This window comes from Canis lupus, chromosome 3, assembly GCF_011100685.1.
Source record: "Canis lupus familiaris isolate Mischka breed German Shepherd chromosome 3, alternate assembly UU_Cfam_GSD_1.0, whole genome shotgun sequence".
Classification (NCBI taxonomy): Eukaryota; Metazoa; Chordata; class Mammalia; order Carnivora; family Canidae; genus Canis; species Canis lupus.
The window spans coordinates 7653461-7680160 of record NC_049224.1 but is presented as its reverse complement, the minus strand read 5'-3'; the positions used below and the strand labels follow the sequence as shown (position 1 = coordinate 7680160).

General features: G+C 37.4%; 1 long non-coding RNA gene and 1 pseudogene across 1 annotated transcript in view; both read left to right on the top strand.

The window, feature by feature from the left end:
• Nucleotides 1-26700, top strand: part of LOC111095108 — a 154171-nt gene that overhangs the window by 20874 nt on the left and 106597 nt on the right. Inside the window, exon 2 of the long non-coding RNA XR_005356591.1 lies at nucleotides 10883-11084. This is a non-coding gene — a long non-coding RNA (uncharacterized LOC111095108). The remainder of the gene's footprint in view (nucleotides 1-10882; nucleotides 11085-26700) is intronic.
• Nucleotides 2244-3722, top strand: LOC100685078 (annotated as a pseudogene).

Sequence of the window (26700 nt, the reverse complement as noted above, 5' to 3'; positions counted from 1 at the left end):
ATGAACTCAAAAATAAAGGTTGTCATTAAAACTTCTCACATTTTTCCTAAACGTTTTCTAAACATGAGATCATGAGTAATAGAAAGGAGATTTTAAGTCAGGAAAAGAATAAGCAGTCTTTCCTTTTATTATGGGTGTCAAACATAATAGAAAGGTAATAGTTGTTAGTTTTTTTTTTTTTTAAGATCTCTAGGTTTAAAGGAATTTAATGTTTCCAAGACAACACATGAGTCAATTAAACTGTAAAGTGTGTGTGTGTGTGCGTGTGTGTGTGTGTGTGTGTGTGTTTGTTTAATCTTGCTGTTGCTACTTTTTAATGGAAAACAGCCACATTTCTGCTGTTCTTTTTAGGCTATTGTCTTCAGTTAGAAGTCATTTTCATGCTTTGCATAAACAGGCCCAAACAAATTCTTAAATTGATTTTGTCATATCAGTATCAGGAAATAAGAACTGTGATACCTAATCATGGCCTTACTGTTGAATTGTTTTATGCCTAGGAAGCAGAATCTAAAATTCTTATTAGCTTGTTAATATGTCAGACATAATTGGAAAGTATGGAGTGTTTCCTAATTATTATCCTAGTAACCTCAACTCTATCTACTTTGGTTTTCTCAACAGTGTGAAGAGGTGTGAGCTTCAATTAATTTTTGGGATTATGAAATCACAGATTTAAAGGTGTGAAGTGTGTAAATGTCATTATCCTAATAAAAATTCAAATTTACAAGATGAAACCTTTGAATAGCCTTGAATAAATGGAATCTTTCAACAAAGCAAATCCTAAAATGTCCATAAGAGGGTGCACAGGCATTGTAGAAACAAACAAACCCAATTCCTAGAATGACACGGAGAAGTATATCTTTGTGGCCATGAAATATTTAACATTTTAGAAAACATTCAAAGCTTCCAGAGCATTTCGTTGAACATGACATGAGTGTATGCTCATCTGACTATAATCCTACTTTTCTTGATTTCTTCTGAATAAACAAGTTGTCACTATGTTGGTTCTTGGAAAGCTTAAATAGGATCAAATCAGGAAAGCAGTGTCAAAAAGGGGATGTAATTATAGCTGTTGCTATTGAAACAACTGAATCTAGGGGTTTTAAAGTCATAAGTCACTATATTAGAGAAATCTAGATCCTGTTTTATACTTATGTGAAAAGATGGACTTTTAACTTTAGGGGAGAGGAAATTAATTCTTAGAATAAGGGGCTTTGAGAAACTTTGAGAAAGGAAGACAAAAATGCTATAAAATGTCTTCTGAATTCAAAGTACAAAGTTTCTATTTGTTAATTTGGGCCCTAAAATTATTTTCTACTTTAGATTATATAATTTTGTGGAACATATCTGTAGGCTGACTTTAACAGATTATTTCATCCTTTGCAATTTTTTATGAAATAAACCCAACTTAAAAAAAAAAACAAACGGAAATCAACTTAAACAAAATAGCTAACCTAAAATTGACTTCAAATATTAGCATATTGACAAAAGGACCAATGCTCCTACAGAGCATTGTTTTCATAAATTTTCATTGCATGATGTTAAATAACTAGATGAGATCAAAAAAAATTTTCCAATATAATATCTTTTGCCTATTTTGTGATAACCTTAGAGAAAATTGAGAATTCTTTCTCCTATTAGTTTTAAGTAAGAGGAAATATAAATGATTGTTGGACATTCAGTATTAAGGCCAAATTTGAAGGAGCTACCTTAGAATAATCTCTGGTGATTTCATGTTACCTTTTCAAAATAAAATCAACTTTTGAAGTGAAATTTTATAGATGTTATGTGAATGGAAGCATTTTTTGGTTGTAGTATATCATCTACTAAGAGAAGCCCCACACCTCACAGCATTCCTCATTTTTTCACCATCAGGATCTTAGAACCACTTAGAACCAAAAATCACCATCATCGTATCTTTTAGGTGACCCTCCTTCACATGAGCCAATTAAGGGAAGATCTGGTAACATGATTCTTCATGTTGCTGTGTAGGTAAGAATCAGATTCTTGGAACTTGGTTGTCTAGGTAGATATCCAGATTATAGCCCTAGAAATTTAGCAGTAGAAGAATCTCTCTGCTTGTACCTCAGCCAATTTTTATTAAAGGTAAATTATCATAAAAAATTCTTGGATTGATAAACTAACAATTGTTGAATACTCTAGACTTATGTTAGGAATTAAGAGTGAGGACTGGGGCTAATCTATCTCATACTCCAGTTATGCAGTTTCAAGTTGAAATGGAGAATGTGGTCAATTTAGAAAAGAAAATTAATGTTCTTGCTGAGCTCTCAAAAATGTATTTCAGTGATGATTGAAAGATCTGAGATTCACACTGATCTCAAGAATTAATAAAGGTGAGACAAATAAACATGGAGTCCATCTTCCACGAGAAACAAGAAGGCTCACTTTGTGCTCAACATTGCTTGAATAATCTATTGCAATCTATTGCAATCTATTGAATATTTTAGCCCTGTGGAATTATCTTCAGTTGCACATCAGCTAGGTGAAGAAGAGAGGATGAGAATAGCAGAAGGAAGAGTTACTAGTGAAGAATATCACACAGTTTTACAGCAGCCTTTTGGAAATATGGATGACAGTGGTTTTTTTCTCTATTCACGTTATAAGCAATGCCTTGAAAGTTTAGGGTTTAGAACTAATTCTCTTCAACAGTCCGGAGTATCAGAGGCTCAGGATCGATCCCATAAATGAAAGATCATTTGTTTGCAATTACAAAGAACACTGGTTTACAGTTAGAAAATTAGGGAAACAGTGGTTCAACTTGAATTCTTTCTTGATGGGTCCAGAATTAACATCAGACACGTACCTTGCGCTTTTCCTAGCTCAATTACAACAGCAAGATTATTTTATATTTGTTGTTAAGGTGACCTGCCAGATTGTAAAGCTGACCAACTTCTACAGATGATCAGGGTCCAACAGATGCAGAGACCAAAACTTATTGGAGAAGAATTAGCACAACTAAAAGAACAGAGAGTCTGGAGAACAGATCTGGAACGAGTCTTAGAAGCAAACGATGGGTCAGGCATGTTAGATGAAGATGAGGAAGATTTGCAGAGGGCTCTGGCACTAAGTTGCCAAGAAATGGACATGGAAGATGAAGAAGCAGATCTCCATAGGGCTATTCAGCTCAGTATGCAAGGTAGTTCCAGAAGGGTATCTCAAGATATTCCACAGATATCAGGTACACATCTTACTTTGGAAGAGCTATGGAAGAGAAGAAAAGCCTACTTTGAAAAGCAGCAGCAGCAGCAGCAACAGCAGCAATAGCAGCAATAGCAGCAGCAGGATCCACCAGGACAGTTCTCACATCCATGTGAAAGGCCCACCACAAGTTCAGAAGCCCTAGGCAGTGATCCAGGAGATGTTATGAGTGAGGAAGACATGCTTCAAGCAGCTGTGACCGTGTCTTTGGAAACTGTAAGAAATAGTTTCAAAACAGAAGGGAAAAAATAATACCTTTTATAAATCATTTAGATGTTCTTAACTTTCCAACATTATTATCTGTGTGGTTACAGCACAGAGGGTCTGCTTTAGTCATGTGTCAAAGAAGCAATGTTCAACAGAGGAGATAAGACTTTTAGGTGGTTTGCAACAGAAAGTGGAAAAATGCATCAGCTGTAGGACTAAATAGTAATCCTCCATACACTAGCCAAAGAGGCATTTAGAGATTAAAGAAATTTAAAATAGTTTTCTAAATGTTAAGAATTAACAAAGGCAACATAAACCTCAGCTGCATAAAATAAGCCAATAAAAATATAGATATAAACACTTATACTTTTTTTTTTTAAGATTTATTTTACTTTAGAGAGAAAGAACATGTGTTAGTGAGATGAAGGGTAGAGGGAGCAGAAGAGGAGAGAATCTCAAGCAGACTCTCTGCTGAGCTTGGAGCCTGCCTGAGAGGCAGGGGTCCATCTCATGACCCTGAGATCATGACCTGAGCTAAAATCAGGATTCGGAAGCTTAACCAACTGAGCCACTCAGGTACTCCGCAATTAAACTTATTTAAATCGAAATATAATTGACATACAATATCCTGTTAGTTTCAGGTGTACATCATAGTGATTTGATATTTTTATATATTATGAGATGATCACCATGGTAAGTCCTGTTACTGTCACCATACAAAATTATTACAATTATTCTTGACTATATTCCCTATGCTCTCCATTACATCCCCATTACTTATTTACTTTATAACTGGAAGGTTGTATCCCTTAAACCCCTTCACTTGTCCCCTCATCCCTTACCACTTCTGGTACCCAATAGTTTGTTTCCTGTATCTATGGGTCTGTTTCTGTTTTGTTTATCTTGTTTTTTTAGATTCCATCCATAAGTGGGATTATATCCAATTTATTTCACTTGGCATTATACTAAAGTCCATCCTTGTCACTTATGATAAGATTTTAATTTTTTTTATGGCTGAGTAATACTAAATTGTACATACATAGCACATCTTTATCATTTATTTGTTGATGGACACTTAAGTTGCCTCCATATTGTGGCTATTGTAAATAATGCTGCAATGGACATAGGGGTGCATATGTCTTTGCATTGGTGTTTTTGTTTTCTTCAGGTAAATACACAGAAGTGGAATTGTTGGATTGTACAGTAGTTCTCTTTTTAATTTTTAAAGGCACTTCCACATTGTTTTCTGTAGTAGCTGTACCAATTTATATTCCCACCAACAGTGTTTGAGGGCGAGCTTATCTCCACATCCTCACCAACACTTGTGTGGTTTTTTTTTAAAGATTTTATTTATTAATTCATGAGAGACAGAGAGAGAGAGAGAGAGAGGCAGAAACAGGCAGAGGGAGAAGCAGGCTCCATGCAGGGAGCCCGATGTGGGACTCGATCTTGGATCTCCAGGATCATGCCCTGAGCCAAAGGCAGGCACTAAACCCCTGGGCCACCCAGGGATCCCCACTAACACTTATTATTATTATTATTATTGTTTTTTTGTTAATAGCTAATCAGACAGGTGTGAGGTGATGACTTATTGTGGTTTTGATTTGCATTTCTCTGATAATTAGTGATGTTGAGCATTTGTATGTTGGCCATGTGTATGTGTTTTTTTTTTTTGGAAAAAATGTCTGTTCGAGCCCTGTGTCCATTTTTTAATCAAGTTTTTTTTTTTTTAATTTTTATTTATTTATGATAGTCACAGAGAGAGAGAGAGAGAGAGAGAGAGAGGCAGAGACACAGGCAGAGGGAGAAGCAGGCTCCATGCACCGGGAGCCCGATGTGGGATTCGATCCCGGGTCTCCAGGATCGCGCCCTGGGCCAAAGGCAGGCGCCAAACCGCTGCGCCACCCAGGGACCCCTCAAGTTGTTTTATGATATTAACTTATGAATGTTTTTATATACTTTGGATATTACTCCTTATCAGATGTATGCTTTGCAAATATCTTTTCTCATTCAATAGCCGCATTTATGTTTTGTTGATAGTTTCCTTTGCTGTGCAAAAATTTTTTAGTTAAATGTCATCCCAATTGTTTATTTTAGCATTTGTTGCCTTTGCTTCTGGGGACTGGTCTAAAAAACTATCACTAAGACTAATGCCAAAGAGCTTACTACCTGTGTTTTCTTCTAAGAGTTTTATGGTTTCAGATCTTGAATTAGGGACAAATGGGGCTAGACAGGCTAGGTAGGCGGCCACGGAAGCAGGCTCACTAAAATCCCTAAAATGCTGAGGTATAGGGAAACCAGAGATAAGGGAACCAGCCAGATCGCCCTGCCCTAGGTGTGGGCAGGGAGGGTGTCTTTTTTATGACAGTCATTTGTGACCAACAAAGAATAATCAGACCCCAAAGAAGAAGTAAGCCATTAAAGATGTTATCACTAGTCCTTACTCTATGGTCATGTCAATAGATAATGTTAAAAGGATTTAGGATCCCTGGTTGGCTTTCAATAAAAGACCAACCCTAGGAGCCCTCAGTGGCAACCCAGTCAGAACCCCCCTCAATTCTGAGAACTTTCTCTTTGTATTCTCACTTAATAAACTTCTATCGCTTTACTCAGTCTCCTTTGTCTGCGAGATTTGTTCTTCAACTCCCTGAGACGAGAACCAAGCTCTCCTGTATCAGTCTTACTTTCAAGTCTTTAGTCTATTTTGAGTTTATTTTTGTATATGGTCTAAGATAGTGGTCCAGTTCCCTTCTTTTACAGGTAGCTGTCCAGGTAATTATACTTTGAGTGAAAAAGAAAGCAAAGATATATTAATCCAAATTTCATCCCCTAAGGAGAGAGAGGTCTGAGCATATTGTGAAGGGCAGTAACTAGTCATCTCAAAAAGAACAAAGGACAAAAGAAATAAATATAGTCCATGTAGTCAACATTTAGCTACCATTTGCCAGACATTGGTCAACAGGTTGCTGTTTTAAGACTGATCAGCTTAGTCCTCGGAGTTCTAAAGAGATAAGCTTATCTTTCTCTTAGATTCTATGTCTACTCAGAAGATGTCAGGTATGCTAATACTTCTAATAGACATTCCAGTCACCCTGTATTAATTACTGGACACTGCAGACTTGTGTATAACTGAGTTCTAAAAGGCAGTTATGTCTTCTAATTTAGTGTTGATATGGGTCTTCTGTGGCTCATTATGCTACATTGGTATTTTTCATAGTAGTCAATTAATTTTGTAGCTCAACTGGACAGAGTTGGTGCTCCTTTGACATTTAATGTCAGGGTGGCAGAGAGTTTCTCTTAAAAAAAATTGCTACATTGGAAATAAAGAGTGTTTAAAGGAATTGCTTTATATTGTGAAGATAGCTAATGTTTTGTTTCATTTTGCCTTTCCTTACTCATAGGCACCAGGGACAGCCAAGGTTTTTTAATTCATTCTTCAACCAGTGGTAAGGACTCCATGTCATCCTTCAAAGACAGTTTGATATTTATCTTCTTCAAAGATCTCGAGGGAAGGAAAATCTATAAGCTACCCTGGTGACCCATCTCAGTGTAGAATAGACCTTATACGTTAATACAAGAAAGAATGAAGAAAATTTCAGTTTGACATAAAAATCATCATTTACAACAGGTCACTGAGAATGAAGGGACGACCACGCATTCCTTCTCTTCCCGTGTGGAGAAGACGAATGGCCTCTCACCGCCGTAACTTTCCCCTGAGTTCTGCCTGAAATCCTTGCAATCAGTGAATGTTAAATGAAGGGAGATCAAGAATAGCTGTCAGGCAGTGGATGTAATTATGGGGAAATGAGAGGTCGAGAAAAACTGAATATCCTCCTATTCTTCTACATCATTCCCCCCCACCTTTTTTTTTTTTTTTTAAATTCATAGCCTTTTTTTCTGACTTTCCCCGGGTCCCATCCATTTCTCCCAGCTCATTTTCTCCTAAGTTCCTGACAGTGAACACAAACTTAGGTCATGACAGGTCATGACATTCAGGTGCAGAACTCTCTGAGTTTCTGTGACAGAAAGAAGTTAAAAAGAAAAAGAAAAAAACAAAAAAACCCAAAAAAACAACCAACCAACAAACAAACCCACCGTGACTTCAGGTGAATGAGGTTGGGCTAGACATAGATGCTGGAGTGTTCATCTCAACTCAAGCTCTGAGATTGATGCCCTGGGGATAGAATGGACAGGTGGTGGGTGAAGGGAGTACACTTTGATGAAGCAGCATACTAAGTAGACTCTTGGGCCCCTAACACTAAGGCCCTGCTCTGTTAGGTCTCAGGGATAATCTCTCTTCTTCTAGCCACATATACCATAGTTTGAAACTTTAAAGAAAACAAGTAAAAGCAACCAAAGCCGGAGTTATATTTTAATAAGATGATAATTTTGAACTACTCTCTCTAGAGATGGTCTATTCAAAAGTTATGTGGATATGATGCTATTTTAATGAAAGCAACATGAGAAATGCATCATATTACTACATAATCAAGCTGTGATAATGTTTTCCTTGGCTATTACATCACTGTTCTGTGATCTGCTCTGATTCCAGTTGAAATTTAAGGTGTTGACTACAGGCCATAAAGTCCAAAAATTATCTGGATCTTGGTTGCTTTATTCTTTCCTAACCTGGTCATTGTAAATTTAGAGTTCTGGGGGCATTTTTGCTGCTAGTTTTCTGATGGAAATTGGAAAATTAAGTTGTTTTGGATATATGAGTCCTTGCTTAGGGAATCAGCCTTTTGGTAGGGGGTGGAGAAACAGAGACAGGGTGGACTTAAAAATATTGCAAATAGCATCTCTTAACACTGGGCTTCCCTTGGGAGAGGAAGTCCTATTTCAAAATGTTAAATATTTAAAATATTTGTAATAACTAATTGCTTTTAAAATCTCAAGTATTGTTTTCCAGATATAATTTTGTACCTAAGTTTGTATGGAGTTAAATTTATCTTATACAATAATGCAGTTCTGGCTTAGGGCCAGAGGTGTGTTATAGACTGAATATTTGTGTCTCTTCAAAATTCCTGTGTTGAAGCCCACACCCTGAACATGATGTTATAGTAGTGCTGACAGTGTTGGGGCTACATGTTCTGGGCCTCATGGGGATTAACATACTAAGCTTAGAAATAGTCATCAAGACTGGGATGGAGGGAGGCTTGCTTCAGCATCCCATGAATGTTAGAGATAACATAGTCTTTCTTCTTCCTGACTCACAAGTGGCCCACAAAATCTAATTAAAGGTTAGCAGTCAGGTGTGCTGACCCTTTGACATGCATGCTAATTCTTTGACCTTACTGTAGTGCCCCCCTTGCTTTCCCCATCATCTGTCCCCTTGCTCTATAAAACTTACAGACTGAGGTCCAGACGTTGCAGAGAATAGCTGTGCAGTGTCTGGCTCATCACCTGCCCAGTCCATCCTGGCAGTAAGTTACCCTGAATAAAACTGTGTACGCTGTATATTTTGTTTTTCAGTCTCAAAGTGCCTCCTCAATTTGGGGGATAGTTTTCTATTCCTCTCCCACCAAATGATAGAGTCTCTGTAGGAAAGGCCTTTGTGAAGTAATTAGGTTTAAATGAAGTCATGAGGGTGGGGCCCTCATGATGGTATTAATATCCTCTTATATTAATTAATATAAGAGGAAGAGAGATAGGAGTGCTTCCCATCCTCCCCCCCACCCCCCCCACCCCACTCCCCCACCCTTTGGCTTTCACCAGGAAGCATATTTGCTAGCTCCTTGATCTTGGATTTGTCAGCCTCCAGAATCTTGAGAAATAAATATGTATTATTTAAGCCACCTAGTTTATGGTGTTTTGTTATAGCAGCCCAAGTTGACTAGGATAGGATGGGAATATCAAAATAATTCTAAGATGTAAAATGTTACTCCATTAGCTTCTTTTAAGAATGTTCTGTCGAACTTTCTAGCTGTCTTTCACAAATCCCTTGCTGCCATGGACCCAACCTAGTGGCTTCAGAAAGTATTCATCTCTCAAAATCCATACTTTGGAATTTTACTTGTTTTCCATTATACAGCCAAAAATGTTTGTCATTTATCAGTACATCCCCCTCCCTCTTTACCTATATTTAAATTACCACTAATTCTCATACCAACCCCCTAAGATATTTTGATTCTCCCCTTTTTATTCTTATCTACAGTGGTCCAATTTATTATCTCTTGACCTTCATTGCAGAAGTCTCCTAATTGGATCCCTACTTCCACTCTGGCCCTACTCTAATCCATTTTATTCAAAGTGGTCAGCATCATCTTTTTTTTTTTTTCCTTTTAATGGGTTTATTTTTCAAAGGAATTTTAGGTTTATAGAAAAATTGAGTGGAAAGTACAGTTCTTTTACACCTCCCTGAATCCCATGGTTTCCCCTATTATTAACATCTTGCATTTTTGTGCTACACTTATTGCAGTTGATGAGCTGGAATTGATATATTATTATTAACTAAAATTCATAGTGTTATAATAGGGTTCTCTTTTTGTGTACATCCTATGGGTTTTGATAAATGTATTATATGTGTCCACCACCAAAGTATCATTCAGAATACTTGCACTGACTTAAAAATCCTCTGTACTCTGCTGATTCATCATGCCCTCCCTTCCTCTCTGATAACCACCAAACTCCCACCCCTGTCCATTCACTACTCTGGGAATGAAAGTCTAACATTTGAATACATTGTTTTATAATGTGTTATGTATTATGCTATTAATATCAGTATTAATTTGTTTTATATTAAGAAGTCCCAGAGCAGTATGTGTGGTGGTTTTTTTTTTTTTTTTTTTTTTTTTTTTTTTTTAAGACGAAACCATTTTGAGGATTTAAAGGGAGCTAAGGGCCCTCATCTTGTATTCACTGACATACACCCTGTCATGTAATTTCCCATAAAATTTCACTGGTTTCATGGATGCTCTGAATCCATGCTAAGAACCCCTGCCCCAAAGAGAACAATTTGTATATAGTTCTTTATACCCTATGGAATAAAGCACTAACAATTTCTTTCAGTAATAACTAAAATGTATAAATCTAGTGTGCAAACTAAAATTTTGAACTGTCCTCCTGGGGTAGCTCTTTTGGTTATAAAGAAAACGGAATTCACTTTTAGAAAAATTTGATGAATATATTTTCTCTCTGATGAATAGAGATTTTTCCTACCAACGATAAGTTTTTAAGATAACTGAAACACACATTGTAAAAAACTTTGTCATTTATGTGTTTGTGAAAGCCATTTCAATCTGTGCTCTTCTTCATTTGCAGTGTTTTCTCTTTTTCATTTTCATTGTCCTAATTGTTTTAACCTACTTAGTTTTTCATATAAATTATTCCTTCTCCAAATATAATAGAGTATTTACTGACAACACTTGAATTCATAGAAATAATAGGACTGCAGATCTAGGAAAACCCTCATATAACATTAATTCCTTGGCTTGTTCCTCTCTCTGCCATGACCCCACAGGTTTCCACAACAAATTAGTGAGTGGTCCACAGCTTCATTGCCTTTCCCGTAGCCATCATGCACTCTAGAGTTTGCAAAGGAGTCTCGAGAGTTCCATGGACCTCTGGATTTCAGCAAGACCTCCCAGCTCTGTGTGTTTGCTGAGTCTGTCTCTCTAAGACAAGCTTAACAGAAGGCAGCCTAGAGACCTCACTTTTTGCTGGTAAGGCCATCACTCTTGATTTATGTTATGACTACAGGTACCCAAGATAATAATCATCAGAAAATGCCATATTTAGAACTACTTACCCTTCTAAAAAAAGCATCAGGATGAGTCCATTATGCTTTACTCTCATGTTTATCTAAGTCATCTTCAGAAGCCCCCAGATTTTGGTTCATAGATCATCACCTGGGCTCATGTTCCATAAGCTTCAAATGTCCCCTGATATGACCATGTTATTTGCTTCCACACCAGACTTCAAATTGTTCCACTGTGCTGTTGCAGTGTATCATGAAAATCTGGTCTTTGAAATTGGCAACACTCTCCTCCTCATTCCTTTTACCCTTTTGCTTGAACTGAAATCTGGTCATTCTTCAAGACATTGATTCTCATCTTGTTCTCTTCACTGGTAGCAATTTTTAAATCTCATATCCTACATGTAATGGAGACTGGAGATGAGGTGGATGTCCTCCTTATGTTTCATTGTTCCTTCTAGACTGTTGAGTTTCTCTCTTTTCTCCAAAAGATAAGATCCTCTGAAGTTCATCCTCTCTTGGTAATGTACAAAAGTCTCGCCTCATTCAATGAAGATTTGAAAATCTAGATCACTGTTTTTGTTAATGATGACTTCGACACCCTTGTTGCAGGGATGATTGCGCTCAACCCCTCTGAGCTTCTTGACTTCACTTTTCCTGACAACACTATATAGTTCATGTGCTAGACTTTGTCATTGCCAATAGGTACCCCACCCTCAAAATACTGAATTCAAACATTCTACTCTTTAACCAATGTATTAGTTTCCTGTTGCTGCTATAATGATCTTAGTGGCTTAAACAACACCATTGCTTTATCTTATACTTTTGGAAGAAGTCTGAAATGGATTTTAGAGGCTAAAAGCAAAATATCAATAGAGTAGCATTCTTTCTGAAGACCCTCTGGAAAAATATGTTCCCTTGCCAGCTTTTAGAGGCCACCTACTTTCCTTGGTCTGTGGCCTTTTCCTTCCTGTTCAGAATCAGAACTATGGCATCTTCAAATCTCTTTCTGACTTTGATTCTCTGTTTCTGTCATCACATCTCTTATTTGTCTCTGATTTTTCTGCTTTCCTCCTCTAGGGGCCCTTGTAAGTATATTTGGCCCACCTGGATAATTCAGGGAAATCTCCCCATTTCAAGATATTTAAACTAACCCTGCATACAAAGTCCTTTTTGCCATTTAAGGTAACATATTTATGGATTCAGGGGATTAGGATGTGGACATCTTTGGTGGACTATTATTTTTTTCCTGTCAGATCAACTATCTTGTATTTCCAGGTCATTTGCTAACTCTGTCTTCAACGTTATTTGATTACATTTGGATCTTATTCATTTAATAATACTACTTATTCATTGTCTATTACTATTTTAATGGACTCACTTTTCTGCTTATCCGATTTATATTTTACGGTCTTTTATTCCCTTGCAGACACTCAACACCTTTCTCCCTTTCTCAACTGCACCTCTGCCTTCTGTAGCACTCATCAGGTTGTATCCCTGGTTAAACACAAACAACTCTCTGTCTACCCACTTTTCACCTGCACCGGAGCAGCTGAAAGTGGGTAGAGAAAAACATCTTTTCATGAAGATCTTTCATATCCTTCTTGTCTTCTTTTCTTCCTCGTGGAGGGCTTTAATGACATACCTGCCCTGACTCTAGCTTCTTATTTACACTGCCGTAGAGGAGATGTGACTTTATTTATTTGAGGGACCGAAAGGGGGCATTGGGAATATGTACCTCATCCTCCTTGGCATCTGACTGCCTGTAGGAGTTCCCCCTCCTATGTTCTATGTTGCTGTGAGGGAGGTTTGACCCTGGGAGGGAGACTGCAGTTCTCCAAAACTGATGTATACTGGGTTGGCAGGTCTGTCTAATTGTGGACTTCAATATTAGGGAATCCACTTGCCCACAGATATCAGACACGTATCCCACAAACAGTGTTATCAAAAAAAAAAGTGATACTTGATTTCCTATTTGCTTTTTTCTCAGTTGGAACACAACTTGAGTGTATTATCTATTGAGTGCCCCCTTATTCTGACCATTTTGCCTAAAACATCCCTTTTACTCTCTAATTCTTTGCCCTGCTTTGTTTTTCTTTGTAATAATTACCAATACTTGGTATGATGTTTTTGTTTATTTGCTCTGTTTGCTCTGCTACATGTAAATTCCAGGGGGTAAGATATTTGCTTAGCTATATTCATAGTGCCTGGAGCAGTGATTGGCTTACAGTGTGTATTTGTTGAATGACTATTGAAAGAGTATGAGAACCTTTTCATTATCATCTGAAGATTCAATTTAGACACTTGTAATTTTATTTTGCTTTATTAAAAAAGTGCCAACTCTCAGTTATCCAGGGTAGAGTTAATTAATTTGGAGATTAAACATGGTAAAAAGTAATAATAGACAGTTCATATGTTAAAAAATTAAAATATGAAAAATTTTGATATATAGCAAGAAAAATTTTATATACCAGAAAGAGCCTATTTTCTTTCTTTTTTAAAAAGATTTTATTTATTTATTTGAGAGAGAGGACAAAAATGAGCAGTGAGGGAAGGATAGAAGGAGAGGGAAAGGGAGCAGCAGACTCCCTGTTGTGCAGGGAGCCTGACTTGGAGTGAGAGTCTGTTTTCAATACAAGTACGTAATAACTAACATCTATCAAATATATCAGACACATATCAAATTGTATGTTCTTCAACTTGGAAACACCTTTACTCTTGTTAGAAGTATAGAATGTTAATTTGAGGGATCCCTGGGTGGCGCAGCGGTTTGGCGCCTGCCTTTGGCCCAGGGCGCGATCCTGGAGACCCGGGATCGAATCCCACGTAGGGCTCCCGGTGCATGGAGCCTGCTTCTCCCTCTGCCTGTGTCTCTGCCTCTCTCTCTCTCTCTGTATGACTATCATAAAAAAAAAAAAAAAAAAGAATGTTAATTTGAATGTTACAATTAAAGCAAAAAAAGCAGAGTAGGGTAAATAAATCATTCAATAGAGAAAAAAGATGCCATTTCTTTACAGCATGTTATAGAGCAAACAAATTTTTGTTTGAGAAAAATTTTCTTTTGTGCCCTGAGTTCAAGTGGATTGAAAAAGTGAAAGCATGATTAGAGATCATCTTTTGAAACCTGTGATAAAATTTGTATTCCATTAGTAATGGTTAGAGAAATGCTGCTAAACAAGAACAAAGTTAATTTGAAGTCTCAGAATGAAAGATATAACAGATATCTACTGTTCCTCTTTTCTGATAGCAGATCTAGGTTTTCTTTTTGTGAGTCTTCCCTTTCCTTCATGCAGTCCTTATGATTCAGGTGAGCCTGAATCCTCTTCTGGTTCCAGAGGGTGTCAGAAGGATCAGGCTTGAATGATCACCATATTCCATATCCTTGGCCACAGTCACTGACACAGAGATGAGCTCATGACCCAAGCAGTTTTGGTCAATGTTAATGCCTGGACTTTAGTTGGAGCTCTTGGAACAAAGTGTGCATTTTAGCTGGGGTTGATTGGCTTGGTAGACTGTAAAACTGTGGCTGCCAGGGCTGTCTTGCTGGAGGCAGGCCAACTCACTGAAAATCAATTCTACGAAAACTAATTTTCTGAAATTAAATTTCCCAAATGAAAATTTGCTTATATGACAAATCTACTAATTTACCAAAATCTTATTTCTTTTAACTACTTACGAGGATTACTATAATTTATACTTGGTGGAGTGCTTTTTAAAAGATGTAAATGCTTTTTAAAAATAAGCTTTTTATTTTTTTTAGTTTTTATTTGTATATAAGCATCTTAAAGAATTTATAGTTGGTAAATTCTAAGGATTATAGGGTGATTTATTCTTCTAACTATACATTTTATATTTAGAAGACAGTATTTCATCATCGGTAACTAAGAGCATTTCATGTGACTTTTTTTCAGGTTTTGTTTACTTCATATCTTTTTAATGTCATTTTTTTATGTTTTTCATTTCCTACATGCCAAATATGACATAGTAATCACATAGTACATTACAGTAATAATAGCAGTCTCCTCTGTTCATCCTAATTTTTCTAACACTGCTTTAAATAGTTTTATGGTTTAAAGTCAAATCTCTTAACAAGTTATTTCCAAGTTTATATATTCAATTGTTTATTGTGAGAAACCCGAATAACTTCATTTCTTTCAGATAATTTTTTTAATGTTATATTCCCTCTACTTTTTGATATATTTAGCTTTCTTGTACCAAGTCCTCAGATGACATATAAGCTTAACTGCATTTTTAGCAATTGTTTGCAAAATTTTAACAAAGACATTGACAACAAAGTCATTAGACAGATTTGTTTTCACAGAACTGATTTTGGAAAAAAGAATTTTGGTAAAATAACCTAAAGTCCACTTTCTACCACAGAGGAGAGACTTCTTCTTCTTAAAAATGAATTTAACATAGAGCTGAGAGATAGATTGCTGACAAAAACATCATTTGAACACCTGGATCCTACTGTGCATTAAGATAGAGGTTGGAGATTGGGTTCTCAGGGATGCAAACATTGAACTAGACGTTAGCGTATAGGAAGTATATCAGGATCAACACCTGTGGAAGTGAAGTGAAGGAGGCTGATTGGGCAGAGGAAGCAGTTGGGGTGTGATGTGTTCTTTACGAGGACTGCAGACAATCCCACTCTTTTGAGGAGGCTGGAATGCTTTGATCTAGCTCTACTCTTTTCATAGCATCAAGGTACCAGGGAAATTAAATTGTAAACAGAAAGTTGCATGGGAAACATGGAGGGAAACAAGGGGAAGTGGACATTTCTCAGCACACAGTGAAGCCTTACATATTTTGTACAGTGGAGCATTTCTCTCTGGTGACTGTTTGTGTCTCTTAGAAGTGGTACTCTCTCCCATGGGTTGTGTTGGACAGGATCACAGGGCCAATTCTACCTTTGAAACCCCTCTATTTCCAGTTTTACCTTTCATCATAACTTTTCTGTGACAAAATTTAATTTATCTTTTTTCCTATATCTTCTAGAAGATTCTTGCTAGAACCTCTATGAATAGCTTCCATGTAACTCTTACTGCCTTTGACTCTTAAAGCTAAAGTTGTGTTGTAAAGACTGATGAACCTATAAATGTTTTCGTTGCACAGGAATTAGCTATTTCTAGGAGGGGAAGTCTCCAAACAGGGTTTTTACTTGGTATCCTGGATAAATGAGGCCTATTTTCACTTGCCTTGAAGCCAAAGTCTTCACTGTATCAGATACCAAGACACTTAACATCTGTCTCTGAAAGACTTGAAGCATACAGGCATGCCTCTTTTTGTCATGCTTTGTTTTATTGTACTTTGCAGATATTGTGTTTTTACAGATTGAACGTATGTGAAAACCCTGTGTTGAGCATGTCTGTTGGTACCATTTTTCCAACAGCAAAATTTGCTTGCTTTGTGTCTCTGTGTCACATTTCATAATTCTTACATTTCACACTTTTTCATTATTATATTTATTATGGTGATTTGTGATCAGTGATTTTTGATGTTACTATTGTAATTTTTTTAAAGATTTTATTTATTTATTCATGAGAGACACAGAGAGAGAGAGAGAGAGAGAGAGTGACAGAGACAGAGACAGAGACACAGGCAGAGGGAGAAGCAGGCTCCATGCAGAGAGCCTGATGTGAGACTTGATCCTGGGTCTCCAGCATCACACCCTGGGGTGAAAGGGGTGCTAAACTGCTAAGCCACCTGGGCTGCCCCTGTAATTGTTTTTGGAGCACCACAAATGGTACCCATATAAGAAGAATTAATTGATAAACGTTGTGTGTGTTCTGATTACTTCACCGATCAGCCATTTTCCCTATCTCTCTCCCTCTCCTAGGGCCTCCTTATTCTCTGAGGCACAACAATATTGAAAGTAGGCCAATTAATAACCGTACAATGGCCTTTAGGTGTACAAATGAAGTAAGAGCTGCACATCTCTCATTTTAAATCAAAGGCTAGATATGATTATGCTTAATGGGGAAGGCATGTCAAAAGCCAAGACAAGCTGAAAGCTAGGCATCTTGTGCCCAATAGCCAACTTGAAAATGCAGAAGAAAAGATCTTGAAGAAAATGAAAAGCATGACTCCAGTGAACACAGGAATGGTAAGAAAATGAAACAGCTTTATTGCCAGTATGGAGGAAGTTTGAGTAGTCTGCATAGATCAAACCAGCCACAACATTCTCTTAAGTCAAAGCCTAATCCAGAGCAAGGCCCTAACTCTTTTCAATTCTATCAGGGTTGAGAGATAAGGAAGCTACAGAAGAAAAGTTTGAAGGTAGCAGAGACAATAAACAAGTCAATAAGCTAAACATGATCATTTCAAGTAGTGATAAGTGCTCTGTAGAAAATGTAACAGAGTAATGGGCAGACAGTGGAAAGAGGGAGCCCTTTTGATAGTATGAACAGAAAAGGCCTGCCTGGGTGGCATTTGAGCTGAAAACTGAGTAGTGGGCAGCCCTGGTGGCCCAGCGGTTTAGCGCTGCCTTCGGCCCAGGGCGTGATCCTGGAGTCCCGGGATCGAGTCCCACATCGGGCTCCCTGCATGGAGCCTGCTTCTCCCTCTGCCTGTGTCTCTGCCTCTCTCTCTCTCTCTCTCTGTGTGTGTCTCTCATGAATAAATAAATAAAATCTTAAAAAAAAATAAAAAACCTAGTAGCAACAGAGCTGGCTATGTTAATGTCCTAGGAAAGAGGATTCTGGGCAAAGAAATTAAATATGTGATGATGGTGGATAGGAGCCTACTATAGACAGTAATAGACATTTTGTTTTGTTTTAAATTTATTTTTATTTATTTATTTTAATTTAAATTCAATTTGCCAACATATAACACCCAGTACTCATCCCATCAAGTGCCCTCCTTAGTGCCTGTCACCAAGTCACCCAGTCCCCCCAACCTCCTCTCCATCCACAATCTTTTGTTTCTCAGTTAGGTTTATCTTCCTCTCTAATTATTCCCCACTCAGTTTTGCTCCTTTACTTTAAGTCCCTTTTACTATTTCTTTATATTCCACATATGAGTACAACATTTAGACTTTCAACCATTTTGAGCTTATCTTTGTGTATGGTGTAGGAGGATGGTCTAGAAGAAACTGCACATGGCTGTCCAATTTTCCCAAAACCATTTATTGAAGAGACTTAGACAATAATAGACATTTTTATTTTCATTCTAACTGCAATTATATTCTTATGGAGGATTTTAAGTCAGGAGCAATATAATCTGATTCATGGTTTAAAATGACAACTCTGGATTTGGGGGGAAAAGAGAAGAGGCGGGGAGACTGGTTAGCTATTATAGTAATCCAGGAGAGTGATGGTGATGGCTTCAAGTGGTGGACTGAGAAAATGGGGAGAAGTGATAGAATTGAGATATACTTTGAAGGTGCGACGATTAGACTTGCTGATAATTGAGATAATGCAAGGGAAGATGGTAGTGAGGAAAAGAGAAAAATCAAGGATGATAAATTTCCTTCTTTCTTTCTGTTTTCCCATAAGGTGACAGTCTTCCTTTGCTACTTCCATGTCTGCCCTCTCTCTTGTCAAGTACCACTACCTTTCAGGTACTCTTGTGAGAGATACTTTCTGGAAAAAGTCTTTCTTTTGCTCTGCCTTGTTTTTGAGAAATAGGCCTACTAGGATTTTGATGACTGTAGGTTTCCTTCTTGAAAGCACCATGTTACAATTACTGCCTTTGTTTTTGCTGTTACCCCTTGAATGTTTGTGTCCCCATAGAATTCATATGTTTAATTTGATGGTATTTGGAGATGAGGACTTTGGTAGGTGATTAAGGCATGAGGGTAGAGCTATCATTAATGGGATTATTATCCTTAGAGAAGAGATCTCAGTTTTCTGGACCCTTTTGCCATGTAAGGACACAGCAAGATAGCCCGCTGTGAACCAAGTAGTAGACGCCCCCCCAGACGCCAAATCTGCAGGCACTTTGATCTTGGACTTCTCAGCCTCCAGAACTGTGAGAGATAAATTTTATATCTGTTGTTTGAACTGTTTAATCTATTGTATTTTTGTTATAGCAGCCTGAGTGAACTACGACACCCCTGCCTTAAATTGTTTGACCTGTGTTTCTGGCCTCCTCCAACTCTCTCCAAGCCCTAGAAAGACAACTTTATCTTTCACATATTAACTCTTGTCTTTAGTTTTCACCACTTTAGTGGAATCAGTCACTCTTTGTTTCTATATCTTTTTGTACTTATTTCTAATATTTCATTAGAACACTTTCTACATTCTATTTTCATTATTTAAATTTTTGTCTCCTCTGTTGGAATGTGAGCCCTTCAAAGGTAAGAAAAATGCTGCTTTTCATCCTGGTATCCCTAGCACAGAACCTTACATTATAAACTCTGATTAAATGTTTGATCAATGAAAGGCATTGAATTACCTCCTGTTCTGGTTTAATTAATTTTACTTGTAACCACTTGCTGAAATAATAAAAAATATTATCGAATAGCACCCAAGTGCCATTCTTACCAAAACAGTTAGTATGTTTAATGTTTATTTAAAGGGATATTTTAAAATTTATGTGATATGTTTCAATCTCTCAAGTTCTTTGCTATACTGGATCCAACAGATGTCTCAAAGTTAAATTTTGCTTACCTGTGTGAAAACAGGTGAATAGTAACTGACCTCTATCCTTTTCCCCTGTTTCTACTAATACCAGTTCTGGAGACCTTCAGTCCGGTGCTGTTTGATGGAAACTTGTGATCAGTATGTCACAGTGTTGCCACATGAACTCTTTCTAAGGAAGGCTGTGAAATAGCTAGGCTTTTTTTTTTTTTTTTTTTTTTTGTTCTTTTTTGAGAAGCATCTTGCTTCTAAATAGCAATGGGTTCTCTGTTGCCTTAAGTCTGCAGGTAGAGATGCTGATGGTGAGAGTGATGTCGGTGTGTAGGGTGACCAGAGATTTTAGATTCAGATTCATCTCCTGAAGATGTGTGTGTTTCTTCTAATTTTGGAAGATCTGTCTTTTCTTGCTTTGAAGCAAAAGGATAAGGAGAGAAACAATTTGATGATTCACATTAAAAAGAGGTAGGAACAGTGTGCGCAATATTTTGGCAGGAAGGGACAGAAGGATAAATACACTTTTAACACTTTACCAAGGTCATAATTGTGCTAACTTTAAGTTGAACTGGGAGAGGGCATTTATTCATAGAATATGTTTAAAAAGTGTTCAGTTGTTATCAGGATTGAATATCCATTTTTCTCTGTTAATCTTTGAAGAAACCAAAACAATTATATTTGATCAAGGATAGAGTGAGAATTGTGCTACTATTACTATCATTGAAAGAAATGTGTAAACTAGAGTCTGTGATTATATTTGAGTCTCAAGCAGCTTACCATTGATACATATTGGGAACACAACATGGTATTAGCTCATCTTAAGATAAAAATCTTCTCTCCTGCCTGATTTCCTTGCTTCTCTTTGCAATAAAAGTCCTCAAAATGGTAATCTGCAGTTTTGGTCCCTGATTCCTCTCTTTATATCTCCCTACACTCACTCTTCTCAGGCTCTTGCTGCTCTACATCCCACCAAGATTTCTCTCATTAAGGTCAACAAATAGCTCAGGTTGCTCAGTCTACTCCTCACTCTCATCTTACTTGACCTATTAGTAGCCTATTACTAATAGTGGACCTATTTTCAAGAATTCCTCTGTCCAAAAACTCTCCACTTAGCTCCCAGGATACCACAGTCTTCTGATTTCTTTCTGCATTACTACTGCATCTTCTCTCTCTCTTCTTTTTCTGATTTGTCTTATTTATCCTGACCCTATAATGCTACTTTGGCTCAGGCCTCAGACCTTGGATCTTTTCTCCTCTCTCTCCTTACTGTGTTGGTGATCTCATCTGCCTCATGACTTAAATTTTGTCTACATGTTTACACTTGCCAGATTTATATCTTTTGACCCAGACCTCTCTCCTCATGCTAGAATCATATATCCAGCTGACTATTCGATAGCCCCATTTAGATGTCTAATAGATATTTCCAAATTAATATGTTCACAAAGGGATTTCTACTCTTGTCTTCCCCTAAATTTATTTCACTCACGGTCTCTCTCATTGTGAGTTAATGATGACTCCCACTTTCTAATTGTTGAGCTCTGACAGCTTATACCAATCTATTAGAATATACATTGGCTCCACCTTCAGAATAAATCCAGAATTTTGCATCTGCTTACAATCTTTGATGGTCCAGTCTACCATCATCCCTCATCAGGATTGTTGTAACAGTTTCCTAACTAGTCTCTCGTGTTCCATACCTACCCCATCAGTGTATTCTCAAATGACAGTCTGAATAATCTTGCCAGATATAGCCCACACCATACCTCTCTTCAAATCACATTCCACCAGTAGGCTTCTATTTTCTTCAGAATCAAACCAAAAGGTCTTACAGTATATTATGTATTAGTTAGCTTGGTTAGTTACAGCAAGCTACCATAGACTGAGTGGCTTAAACAACAGACATTTATTTCTCACAGTTCTGGAGTCTAGGAAGTATAAGACTATGGTACCAACAGATTCAATTATTTTTTCTTTTTTTAAGATTTTATTTATTTATTTGAGAGCGAGAGAGGAGGAGAAACAGAGAGAGAGGGATGAGCAAACTACATACTGAGCTTGGGGCCTGACATGGGGCTTGATCTCATGACCCTGTTATCATGATCTGAGCCAAAACCAAGAGATGCTTAACCAGCTGAGTCACCCAGGTGTCCCCAACAGATTTGATTCTTAATGAGGGCCCTCTTCCTGGCTTGCATAAAGCTATCTTCTTACAATAGCTTCACATGGTAGAGAGGAGAAACTCTGGTGTCTTCCTTTTCTTAGAGAGACACTAATTCCATCATGGGAGCTCCACCTTCATGGCCTCATCTAAACCTAGTCACCTCCTAAAGCCCCCACCTTTAAATACCATTACATTGGGAGTTAGGGCTTCAACACTGCGGAGAGGGGGACACAGACATTTAGCCTATAAGAGCTTATATAAATCTACTGGCTGCTCCCACCCCCTCTCAGAGTTCTCAGGCCTCCCTGCAAATACTCTGGTCTAACCATGACAGCCTTCTTACTTTTCCTTGGACCTACCAAGTACTATCCCACATCTTGGATTTTGAAATGACTTTTTCCAGAAATGCTCTTTCCCCAGATACATGTATGGATCCCTTTTGAGCCTTTGCTCCATTGTCACTGGTTTAATGAAGCTTGCTCTGAGTGAGTTTTTTAAAATTTGTGACCCCTTTCTCAACACTCAACATGCTTTTTACTTTTGCTCATTTTTTTTCCATGGCACTTTTTACCTTTTAATATAATGTATATGTGATGGAGACAGTGGTTTGTGCTCATTCAATATACTTCCTAGCTGTACCTCTTATGCCTCTTGCATTTTGGTGGGGCATATGACTTTTTGCTTATGGAATATGTGTGGAAGTAATGTGTATCACCTCCGGGCCAGGGTGGTTCAGAGCAAGTATTTCTTTCTCTTGTTTTTACTTTCTTTCTTCATCTCTTGCCTGGATGCAGATGGTTAAGAGAAATTGCTAGAAGGAGAATCCTAACTTTGTGAATCACAGGAAGGATTCCACAGAACACCCAATTGGAACATGGTATGAGGAGGAAAAAATTGTTATTGGATCTCAAAGTTATGGCTAGCCTCCATTCTAATTGGTTAATGCCCATGCTATTTTAGAACATTTTGAATACCACTCTGGGAACATAAATGGATCAGTGCATTCACTTGAAGCTGAGTGGGGTAAGTAATAGCTATTAATGGAGGGAAATATCAACAATTAATATGGATACCACAGGTATCATCAACAATTTCAACAGTTCCTTAGATAAATTAAATAACGATCACACACATTCAAGATCATTGAGTATTGACTATAATCTGGGCTAGTTTGTGTGAAAGTATCTTAACTTGCAAATTTGAGGAAATTCAAAGTCATTTCCATTCTTTTAATATTGTGGACATTCATTAGCAAGCATTTTATTTTAGGGTTTATTCCTGACAGTGTAAGTCCAAACAAATCCTGAATTAATACATGTATTTTTTCCTACCCACGGCAGTTTGTATATCCATGATGTATACTAACATCTGAACTGCATCCTGCAACTTATCAGAACTGAGGCTTAGTTGGGAGTAGATGTGTCAAATAGGATAAGGTAGGGGCAGAAGAGAAGCCTCTACAATCCTGAACAGGTGAAGTAGTAGACCTAATAAAAAAGACCTGAAGCTGAGTTTTAGATGAAACAAAAATCTTAGCTAGTGAGGTGGACAGGTCAGGAGAAAAGATTTTTGGAAGGGAGTCAAGACCCTATTTTAGATGTCTGAGCCAAAGGTAAGGAACCAATTATTATATTTGGAATTCAAGAAACCAAATAGATGTTCAGGTAAAAAGAAAAAAGTCTAGGTGCTACTATGAACAGCCATACATAGGTTGACGTGACAATAAACATTGGGGCTCTGAGTTTATGGTACAGAATTGGTTCCTGCATCTGAGATAAGACTGAACTTATAATTGAAAATTTAATGTTCCAAAAGCTAAAAGTTTGAGAGATGCCAGGCAGAGAGAGAGCAGATATTTTCACCATTGCTACCCAATAAGTACCCCCACAATGCTTTGTTAGTAAAATAAAGGATTGAATAGGCAGAAAGGTTTAATTTAGATATTTAAAAGGTGGTTAACTGAAACAATCTTAAATTGTCTAATGTGTTAAAATATATTTGGTTGTATCTTGGTAATAATCTGCATATGAATTTTATTCTCATGATTTCAATCTTAAGCTTATGTCGGGCAATTTTTAGATATGAAATGTATATATAAGACGTTGTGTGATATGGAGTAAGTACAGTTGATCCTTGAACAAAGCAGGGTTTAGGGGCACTGCCTCTCCCCTCCCAGTGTAGTTGAAAATCCATGTATAAATTTTGACTCCCCCAAAATTTAACTGCTAATAGGCAGAACCAGGAGAGATCACTTCTTACTGCCATGTGCAATTGACTGGAGAGATGAACTGCTCAGGCGGAGATGATTAGTGTCACACGGCTTTTTAAGCAGATCCCTGCAACACTTGAGCTCTCTGCAATAGCAACAGGAAGTGGCTATGAAATTATTGCAGTAGTACAGCATGTACTGTAGTTAATTTTATGCAGTTTGATTTCATTCATCATTTATATTTGTTTACATTTCTCCTGACCTGTGAATGGCACCAAGTATGGTCTGTAAATGTTTGTGTGCATGACTTTTGATAAATTTTAACTTTTTATAATAAATTTGTCTATGTTTTATGGTGTAAATGATAGAATAGTATCTACCTGTACTTTATGCATTCATGACACACCTAACTTTATCTTAATTTTTTCAGTATTTCTAGGCTACATGGTTTGTCCATGAATTTATTCATTCTTGAAAATCTTCCAATATATTTATTGAAAAAAATCCTCATATAGGTGTATCCATGAAGTTCATATCTATGTTGTTCAAAGACCCATGTGCATTATTTGCAATTAAAGCCATTTAATCAATAGTAAGTTAAAAATAATTAAACTAAAAAATAAGGATAACATGAGATTAAGAGACATGGTATGAATTAGCCATTTGTATATAGAACTGCCAACAGTGTGTATGGAAGTGATCATGGATGTCAATATTTTCAAATTAAATTTCATCAAAATGCAGAAAACTGGGTTTTAATGTGCAGTGTCATATACTTGATTTCCTAGGTCAGGAAATTAGGGTTTATTTCTCAGTGAACAAATAGGAAAAGCCAGGATTATATATGTGCTCATTTTTTGTTGAAATAAACTTTTGTTTCAAGAAAGACGTATGGCCCATAGCCTGTTTGGGTGCAATTTAGTGCCCAGCTGTATGGCTCTTGATAATAAAAGAGTGATAATGAAAAGTGATAATAAAAATTATATTCACCCGCCTTTGCTTTGTTGAATCCAGTTATGTTTTCCTAAAGATGATGTGGAAGGTCGTGTTAACTCTTAGTCCGCTCCCTGAAGATGTGGCTGTTATTACTGCCTTATTGTCAAATTTCTCTGTATTGTCTCCAAATTCCCTCTCTTGGTCCACAGGCAAACATGAGAGTTTTGATAAATTGCTTAGAGATTGTGTGTTTGTTGTTGGTGTTTTAGAGAGGAAAGGAGAGAGAGGAGGGAGGGCCAATGGAGAAGGGGGGGGGAGAGAGAGAGAGAGAGAGAGAGAGAGAGAGAGAGAGAGAGAAGCAGATTCCTTGCTTAGACTGATGTGGAGCTCAGTCTCACAACCCTGAGATCGTGACCTGAGCCAAAATCAAGACTTGGTTGCTTAGTTGACTGAGTCACTCGGGCACTCCAAAGATTGTGTGTTTTTGATCTTATTGTTACAGTGACTCAAATATCTTAAGCCACCGTTGTAGTCAGTGCTTTGTTTGGTCAACTCTCTGTGGCAGGATAATCTTTTGAGGTTTTTATTTATTTTTTATTTTTTTAAAGATTTTATTTATTCAGTCATGATAGACAGAGAGAGAGAGAGAGAGAGAGAGAGAGAGAGAGAGAGAGCGGCAGAGACACAGGCAGAGGGAGAAGTGGGCTTCCTGTCGGGAGCCTGACACGGGACTCGATCCCGGGACTCCAGGATCGTACCCTGGACCAAAGGCAGGTGCCAAATCGCTGAGCCACCCAGGGATCCCCTATTTTGAGGTTTTTAAAATGTATTTCTCCTCTTTGTATTTTCCCCTTTTTCTTTTATGTAATTAAAAGATTAGGTGCTACCATTGTTCGGAGAAGGTTTATGGAACAGCATAAATGTAAAAATAGTAGCTAAAATTTATTGAATACCTTCTGAATGCTAAGGACTTTACTACTTTTTAAATGGGAACTACTTTAATTCTCATAGCACCTTATAAAATGGGTGCCATTATTATTACCAATGTTGGCATGAGAACAGAGAGCTGTAGTGACTATACCACAATCATATCATGCAAAACAGAAATGGCTAGGGTACTGTCCTTTCCAATGAGAATTTCCAAAGCTGAAGTCATCTGAGGAGACTAAGACTGGTTTCCTGGAAATGGAGGAGAGATGGAGTATCTGTAAGAGAAAAGTAACAGGAGAGAGGAAGATTTTCCTATGGTTAAAGTGAGATTCCCCAGGCTGGAAAGAAGAGGTTTGTGGATCTCAGAAGCCTGAGAACATTTCTAATTCCTGACCCAGGATTAACATACTCTAAAGGCAGGTCATTGAACTATATATATAGCCTGTTGGGCCATGCCCAGTTAACTGCCTATTTTTTGTTTGTGTGTTCATAGATTTTATTTTTTAGAGCAGTTTTAGGTTTATAGAAATACTGAACATAGGTATAGATTTTTTATATATAGTCCTCTGCCCCCACACATACATAGTCTCTCCATTATCAACATGCCCACCAGAGTGGTACATTTGCTATGATTGATTAACCTGTATTGACATCATCATCACCTAGAGTCCATAGTTTACATTAAGGATCACTCTTGGTGTTATAACCTATGGGTTTTGTCAAGTGCATGATGATATACATTTACTATTCTGGTATCATACAGATTATTTTC